The following is an 8999-nucleotide window of genomic DNA, read 5'->3' as shown; positions in this document are numbered from 1 at the left end:
ATTCTTTTGGTACACCAGAGAAGGCAATGGAGTTTCTGAGAGACAATGGACTGGCAGGAGAAAGAGGAATTGGGCTTTGGGGGCGTTTGTGAAGAAATTTCTTTGTGGGAGGAATGTCTTGTTTGTTTTGGGGGAGCGCAGACGTGATGTGGAGGCTGGATGTGGGATTGTTGGCAGATGAGGAGGTATGCGAGCGGGTGAGGGCCGCCATCTGGGGGTATGTGGAGCTCAATGACACAGGGGAGGTCACGGCCATCACGCTGTAGGAGGCACTCAAGGCGCTGGTTCGGGGGAAATTTATTTCAATTCAGGCACATTGGGAGAAGGTGGAATAGGCAGAGATGGCAAGGCTGGCGGAGGAGATCCTGAGGGTGGACAGGAAGTATTTGGAGGCCACGGAGGCAGGGCTGCTGAAGGAGAGGCAGAGCCGCCAGATGGAGTTCAGATTATTGTCCCCGGGGAAGGCGATGGGGCAGCTGCGGAGGGCAAGAGAGGCAGTATATGAGTATGGTGAGAAGGCGAGTAGGATGTTGACCCACCAGCTGAGGAAGCAGGAGTAGGCGAGGGAGACTGGCAAAGTAAAGGACGAGACGGGAAGGGCGGTGTTAGACTCAATAGAGGTGACTGGGGCATTTGAGGCTTTTTACAGGAGGTTGTATGAGTCGGAACCACTGGCCGTGGGAGAGGGAAGGCGGTGGTTCCTGAAGGGTTGGAGTTTCCCAGGATGGACGAGGAATTGGTTCAGGGATTGGGGACCCCTATTGGGTTGAGGGAGGTGATAGAGAATATGGGTGCGATGCAGGCAGGGAAGGCCCCTGGCCTGGATAGGCTCCCGGTGGAGTTTTATACAATGATTGGGGGGATCTGGGCCCACTGCTGTTGAAGGCATACAATGCGGCTAGGGAGAGGGGGGAACTCCCCTCTACACTATCGCAGCATCCATCTTGCTGATATTGCAAAAGGACAAGGATACGGAACAGTGTGGATTGTAACACTCAATATTGCTATTGAATGTGGACACCAAGTTGCTAGTGAAGGTGCTGGCTTCACGAGTTGAGGACTATGTCCTGGAGATGATAGGCCAAGACTAACTGGGGTTTGTGAAAGGGAGACAGCTGTCGGTGAATGTGAGGAGGCTACTCGATGTAATTATGATGCCCCCGGAGAGGCAGGAGGTGGAGGTAGTTGTGGGAATGGACGCGGAGAAGGCGTTCGACCGGGGAATATCTGTGGGAGGTGCTGGGGCGGTTCGGGTTTGTGGACTGGGTCCGGTTGCTGTACAAGGCAAGTGTGCGGATGAACCGGGTGAGTTTGGGATATTTCGGGCTGCATCGTGGGACGAGGCGGGGATGCCCGCTCTCCCTATTGTTTTTTGCCTTGGCTATAGAACCATTGGCAATGACGCTTAGGGCATCGAGGGATTGGAAAGGGATTGTGCGGAGGGACGTCAGTACAGGGTTTGGCTGTACGCAGATGACCTGCTGTTATATATTTTGGACCCACTGGGTGGCATTGGGGGCATTATGGGGATTTCGGAGAATTTTGGCCGGTTCTCCAGGTACAAGTTGAACATGGGAAAGAGCAAGTTGTTCTCAATTGAGACCATAGCGCAGGAGAGGAGATTAGGAAAGTTGCCGTTTAAGGTAGTGGAGTCGAGTTTTAGATATCTGGCCATTCAGGTGACGCGGGGTTGGGCGCAGCTACACTAGTTGAATTTGACACTGTTGGTGGAGCAGATGAAGGGGGACTTCAAGAGGTGGGATGTGCTGCTACTGTCATTGGCAGGACTCGTACAGACAGTTAAGATGACGATGCTGCCAATGTTGCTGTTTGGATTTCAGAACCTCCCAATCTTTGACCCAAAGTCGTTATTTATTTTTATTGTATTTGTTTTATTTTCATGTGTACTGAGGTACAGTGAAAAGTATTGTTCTGAATACGTCCAGACAGATCACTCCATACATGAAAAAAACCAGGGCATACATAAATACACATTGTAAATACATAGACACAGGCATCAGGTGAAGCATACAGAGTGCAGTACTACTCCGTAGAGAAGATGTGTGAAAAGATCAGATCAGTCCATAAGAGGGTCATTCATGGGGTCTGGTAACAGAGGGGAAGAAGCTGTTCTTGAATCTGTTTGTGCGTGTTCTCCGATTTTTGTATCTCCTGCCCGATGGAAGAAATTGGAAGAGTGAGTAACCCGGGTGGGAGGGATCTTTCATTATGCTGCCCACTTTCCCAAGGCAGTGGATGATGTGGACAGAATCAATGGATGGGAGACGGGTTCGCGTGATGGACTGGGCGGTGTTCACGACTCTCTGTAGTTTCTTTGGGTCTTTGGCCGAGTAGTTGCCATACCAGGCTGTGATGCAGCCAGAGAGGATGCTTTCTATGGTGCATCTTTAAAAAGTTTAATGCGCTGACCTCTGGGTCTGTATGAGTGGGGAAGACCCCACGGGTCAAAAGGGCTTTTTTGGAACTGGTCGTGGGGGGTGGGGGTGGGGGGGGGGGGGGTGGGGGGGGGGTGGGGGCTGGGGGCTGATGTTGCCAAATATAATGAACTCCTTCAGTGACCTGTTTGTAGGGGTCAATTTCGTGAAATTGGAGGACCTGGAGGAAGAGAAAGCTGCCCAGGGGGAATGGTTTCAGGTACCCGCAGGTTCAGGATTTTGTAAAGAGAGAGGTGCCATCCTTTCTCGTGTTATCGCCCTTGGGGTTGCAAGACAATGTGCTGTTGAAGGAGGAGATAGGTGAGGGAAAGGTGTCTGAGGCCAAAAGGAGCTGATGGATTGTGAGGGGTGTTGCTAACTTTTGGTTGGCTCTTAAATGTTGCCCGTTGTATCTTTACTTAATTTGCTTTGTTTTATAACCTTTGCTCTAGAGTCGTCAGGTATCTTTATGATACCGCCACGAGGTTCAAGTTCAAGTACTGATCAATTGTTCCCGGGGATTGCTCATTAGTATGCGGTAGTTTCAGTGCTGTCTGGGTTTCTGCAAAGTCTAATACACAGGAAACTTTGCACCTGCTAGTTTTTCCTGGCTTGACTGAATTTCCCTGCAGTCTTTGCGGATCTCCATTTTAAGTCGGGAAGTGGCCAACCCAGGTGGCTACAGGGGGCCCTGGCGGGGGATATAAAGTATAAAGTGGGAGGAGGAGCTGGGAGGGGAGGTGGAGGCCGGGATGTGGGCTGCGGCCCTGTAGAGGGTGCGATGCGTCCTCGTCGTGTGTGAGGCTAAGCCTCATCCAGTTTAAAGTACTTCACAGGGCACTTATGACGGTAACACGGATGAGTAGGTTTTTGAGGGGGTAGAGGACAGGTGTGGGCAGTGTCCGGGGAGGCCCACGAATCATGTCCACATGTTTTGGGCATGTCCGAAGCTGAAGGCAGTGGTTTGCGAACCTATTGTCCGAGGTGTTAGGGGTAAAGGTGGCCCAAAGTTCAGAAGACCCGGAAGTCCAGGGGGTGAGAGAGGCCGATATTTTGGCCTTTGCCTCCCTGATAGTCCGGAGACGGAGGGACTCGGAGCCGCCAAAAGCAGGGATGTAGGAGACTGACCTGGCAGAATTCCTGAGGCTGGAGATGGTCAAGTTCGTCCTGAGGGGGTCGGTTGATGGGTTTTCTCGGAGGTGGAAGCCGTTTATTGACTTCTTTAAGGAGGGTGGAAGAGTCAGCAGAAGGGGAGTGGGGGGGGGGGGGAAAGGGGGGGTAGGTGGGTTAAAATGGGGAAGGCAGGTCAGGAGGAGGGGACGAGAGGAGGGAGCTGTGGGGAGGGGGGAGTGGGTGTTGGAAAATGCCTGAATAAAATATTTTTAAAAATAATTTGAAAATGGACCAGAGAAATTGATGATTATTTGTAATGCTGCTGGAGAAAGTAGTGTTCCGGCCAAATATGTTCCAAGAAAACTGCTGAGCGCAAAGAAACTTTGAAACCTCTGAGTGGCCATAAAGGGTTAACAACAGCTGCAAACAAATTGGATCTGTCTCAACTGAACTTTATCAGTATATTGTCGACAGTTGTCATGAACAGAATTTGGCAGCAGGGTTCCAGGCTGTGGTCAGGCTGACAAGGCACGTGGGCCAGGAGCAGGAACTGTCACATGTGGCATTGGCTGGAATCGATACTAACTGTCTGCAAGAGCACTCAAATCAACACAAACTTGTTATTGCTGTCTGGACTTTGTGATTATCCACTCATATTTACACAAAAGAACAAGACCATGCTATGAATATGTAGCAAACTTCCAGGCACGGGTGATCAACTTTGCAGCAGGACGAAGGACAGACAAAATAAGCCATCAGACTCCATAATGAGCTGATGGCTGGTCAGAAGAGGGTGTTTCAGAGGACAAGGTGCCTTGATTGAATCATTATGGATAAACAGGAGTATCCTATTTTTCCCATTAACAAGTTAGGGTCTGGATGGGACAATGGCCAGTTGTGGGCGTACACCTATGACTCAATGTTAGCAGATCAGTATAAAGAAAGGAACATCGGAATAAATCCTCAGCGATAACCTGGGAGTTCCCCGGGCACAACTAATGCAAGAATACGGGACTGTGGGTTTCGAAGCCCAGAGAAGACATCCACATCGAGTGATCGTAGCCTGGCCAGCTTCCTTCACTAAGTGCGGGTAAAATCTAAAGCTCAGCTGTGAGTGTGAGTCATACTTTATTGAGTGACAGAATTGTGAATAAAATTGCGTTAAACCGTGAACCTGTTTTGTCCTTTGTTCATCTCGCAAATAAGGGTACCTGGGTAAACGTTTGAGTAAGTAAACTGGTCGAAAGTATCTGAGGTTTTACAGATGCAACTGTTTTACAGATACAACATTTTCCACACCAGATGGGGCTTCGATAAGAAGTAACTTTGTTGCTCCAAAGTTGGATCCATCAACCACGTATCCTCCAACACTCCGCCAGAGCCTGAATTAAGAGGTAAATAACCCACGTGAAGGCCAGTCTTAAGTGAATGAAGGATGAATACAGATTTGACCAGTAAATTGGGCCACAAACCAGGGGCGGGATTCTCCGACCCCCCCGCTGGGTCGGAGAATCGGCGGGGGACGGTGTGAATCCCGCCCCCGCTGGCCGCAAATTTGGCGGGGGCGGGAATCGCGCCGGTCGGCGTCGCCCCCCCCCCCCCCCCGGCGATGCTCCAGCCGGCGATGGGCCGAAGTCCTGATGTTGTCATGCCAGTCCCGCCGGTGCACGGGCGGGCTCCGGGGTCCTGGGGGGGTGCGGGGCGATCTGGCCCCGGGGTGTGCCCCCACGGTGGCCTGTCCGGCGATCGGGGCCCACCGATCCGCGGGTGGGCCTGTGCCGTGGGGACACTCTTTTCCATCTGCCTCGGCCATAACCTCCGCGATGGCCGATGCAAAAGTGACCGCCCCCTGCGCATGCACGGGGATGACATCTGCAGCCGCTGTCGTTCCCGCGCATGCGCGGACTTCCGCTGGTCAGTGAAGTTTCTTCGGCCCCGGCTGGTGTGGCGCCAAAGGCCTTTGCCGGCGGCGCTAACCACTCCGTTGCGGGCCTAGACCCTCAAGGTGAGGGCTTGGCCCCTAAAGGTGCGGAGAAATCCGCACCTTTGAGGCAGCCCGACGCCGGAGTGGTTCCCGCCACTCCATCCCGCCAGGACCCCCCGCCCCGCCGGGTAGGGAAGAATCCCGGCCCAGGTGTCTGTAACACGAGGTGAACAACATATGTATTGAGATCGAAGATAGTCAAGGGAGTTGGGTAAAATCCTTGAGAGGGAATTTAGTGAAAGCTGGGATTCTTACTCCAGATGACCCCATACACCCGTGCCAAACCCTAGGTAGAGAGGGAGAATAAGAAAAGAGTAGAGAAATGGCAGAGAGGCCAGAGTGAGAAGTGATCCAAGTGGGTAACATTTTACAGTAAATTAGAAAGGGTCTGGGACCCAAACGTCAATAAGTCTGGTGCCGACCCTCGAGGTAACACAGTAGCGTTGGTGACAAGGTAGCACAGTGGTCAGCAATGTTGCTTCACAGCGCCAGGGACCCAGGATCTATTCCCGGCGTGGGTCACTGTCTGTGTGGAGTCTGCATGTTCTCCCCGTGTCTGTGGGTTTCCTCCGTGTGCTCCGGTTTCCTGCCACAAGTCCCGAAAGTCGTGCTTGTTAGGTGAATTGGGCATTCTGAATTCTCCCAAGTGCACCCAAACAGGCGCCGTAGTGTGGTGACTCAGAGATTTTCACAGTGTTAACGTAAGCCTACTTGTGACACTAATAAAGATTATTATTATTATATTATAGGTTAAAAGGCGCAGCACAGTTGCACCAGTGCTCCTCTCACCAGGCAGTGGCTGGTTTACCCACCCCCTCCTGTAGTATTTGGTGGTGTTAACCGTCCTGTAGTCGGTAAGTTCGTTAATATTGATGAAATTCAATCGTGCTTTCTGTACCTGTACTGATAGGTAGTGAGTGGAAGAATTAGCCGAGGAACAGCCAAAAGAAGTGAACAAGAAGCAAGGGTCTCGGACTCAAAGTCTAGGAATAGGGAAAGGATATTCGAACCACCTTGCGAAAGGTGGTCAGTGACAAAAGGCTCCTCGAGGGGTTCTTTGTGACAAAGAGGAGGAGGGGGATATGGGTTTTACAAGAAGTCAAAATGGAAATATGAGTCTTAGAAGATGTCAGAGTGGAAATACGAGTTTTAGAAGAAGTCAGAGTGGAAATACGAGTTTTAGAAGAAATCAGAGTGGCAATATGAGTTTTACAAGACGTCAGAGTGTAAATATGAGTTTCAGAAGAAGTCAGAGTGGAAATACGAGTTTTAGAAGTCAGAGTGGAAATACGAGTTTTACAAGAAGCCAGAGTGGAAATACGAGTTTCAGAAGCAGTCAGAGTGGAAGTACGAGTTTTACAAGACGTCAGAGTGGAAATATGAGTTTCAGAAGAAGTCAGAGTGGAAATACGAGTTTTACAAGAAGTCAGAGTGGAAATATGAGTTTTACAAGACGTCAGAGTGGAAATACGAGTTTTACAAGAAGCCCAAGTGGAAATATGAGTTTTACAAGACGTCAGAGTGTAAATACGAGTTTTACAAGAAGTCAGAGTGGGTATATGAAATTCTGGGAGTCAGTGTGGAAATCGGAGTACCTCAATGTTAAAAGTTAGGAAAAAGAGGTTAGCGCCTCCAGTCTGGAGACTCTCCAGTCTCCGTCCAAAGAGGTATGATGTGTGCTTTTGGGGATCAAATGATCGATAAAGATGATGAAATATAGATTGGGGTGCTATGTCTTTTGCGTTTCAAAAAAAAGCTAAATTAACAATTTGGAAAGGGTTCGGATTATGTTCTGAATGCATATTTGATACAAATTGGGAAGTGATTGGTTTTATTCAATATAAGGTTAAAAGATAGTCTGCGGACTTTAATCAACTCATTCAGAGCTGCTGGCAATTGAAAAAAAGAGAACTTGGGCGTGATCTTCGGGCATGATGCGCCTGAAAAGTCATGCCGCGGTGTGGCCGGTGAAAGCTGGGAGACCCCGTTCCCAGGATCTACCCGGCTCACAAAGAGATTCAACGCAATCTTGGGAGACGTTGCAAGGGCAATCCCGCCCACACTGGGTGGGATCAGCTTTTGGCAAATCTGCATATTAGAGCATATTTGTGCAAATTCCCAAGGTACTTGAGGCTTTAGGATTCATCCCTTCGCCTCAGGGACTTCGGGCGAGTGCCATTTGGTACTGGTCCTCACAAACGGGGACTGGACAGAATGGCACTTGTGGGGGTCTCCAAAGGGATCAGAGGCCTCCAGCTGCATGTCTTTTGGGAAGTGCGGTGCCCTGGCACTGCTGGTACCACCTGGGTACCCTGGTGCCAAGCTGGCATTTTCTCTGTGTGTGCGATTGGTCTGGGGTTGCCTGGTGTGGGTCTGGTGGGGGCTGGGGGTATGGGGGACCCTCCCATGTTGCGTTTGGGCTGGGGGAAGGTTGGGGATTTATTTTGTGGGCCCCAGAGATTGGGATGCCATTTTTAAATGGGGCCCCGATCTCTCGCTACAATGGGGAGTTGTGGCCAGCAGAGCTCCCCACTGTAAAAACGGGGCTATGTGCAGCCTAGGCGTCGTGTTCCCCATTTAGGCCCCTTATTCAAAGCAAGTTGCGTTGAATAGCCATGTGTTTCTCAGCACTGCGAGCGCTGGGAAACAGGTGGCTAAATGCGCTCGCTCGGGGACTTTGTTCTCTTTTGGGAAGATCACGCCCCTTGTGTTTGTTAAGTTGCTGTTAGTGTGTTAGTGTGTGATTTTTCCTTGTATGTGAGTCTGTCTAGTGCTTGTGTCATTGAGTTAACCTTCTGTGGTCTGGTTGTTTAACATATGTATGTAGTTGTATTTTGAATTAGGTTGAGGAGCAGGATAAACTGTAAAGCAATTTTGTAAAGCAATGTAAAGCAAGGGGCTGGTTTAGCACAGTGGGCTAAATAGCTGGCTTGCAATGCAGAACAATGCCAGCAGTGCGGGTTCAATTCCCGTACCGGCCTCCCTGAACAGGCGCCAGAATGTGGCGACTAGGGGCTTTTCACAGTAACCTCATTGAAGCCTACTTGTGACAATAAGCGATTATTAATTGTTCGAGCAGGAGAGTGGTGATTCGAGGGCAATGGAAAAGCCCCCTATGACTGCAGAAGAGTTTAAACTTACTATATATATTTGCTGGAGTGTTGACCTTTTCTTTGAGCTTCAATTACAGTTTTGAAGAAAGAAGAATGAAGACTTTTTGTGGGCCTCGTTTTCTTTGAATATTCTAATTTTATTTGTTAGTTTGTTGGGATTGAATGAAAATATAATGCTTTGAATTCCCATTGTTTGAGTGGAGGCCTCCGTGGATGAATGAGCGTATGTGCGTTAAGAAATAATTTCTGAATTTCCTTTGGTGTTCCTAGTTTTTTTAATGTATTTTGCAAAACCGAGTTTTAAATCAATTGGAAGTTATAAACTGGATTTAAAGTGTAATTTTAAATGGGGTA

At 49.6% G+C, this 8999-nt stretch overlaps 1 long non-coding RNA gene across 1 annotated transcript; it reads left to right on the top strand.

Moving 5' to 3' along the window:
- Window positions 1-4357: 4357 nt before the first annotated feature.
- Window positions 4358-7898, top strand: LOC140387718 (uncharacterized). Its single transcript, XR_011933973.1, has 3 exons — window positions 4358-4664; window positions 4830-4942; window positions 6282-7898. It is a non-coding gene; the product is annotated as an uncharacterized lncRNA (long non-coding RNA).
- Window positions 7899-8999: the final 1101 nt, after the last annotated feature.

Source organism: Scyliorhinus torazame, chromosome 13 (assembly GCF_047496885.1).
Source record: "Scyliorhinus torazame isolate Kashiwa2021f chromosome 13, sScyTor2.1, whole genome shotgun sequence".
In the NCBI taxonomy this organism is placed as follows: domain Eukaryota; kingdom Metazoa; phylum Chordata; class Chondrichthyes; order Carcharhiniformes; family Scyliorhinidae; genus Scyliorhinus; species Scyliorhinus torazame.
The sequence above is the reverse complement of the archived record's forward strand: the minus strand, read 5'-3'. Positions and strand labels throughout refer to the sequence as shown.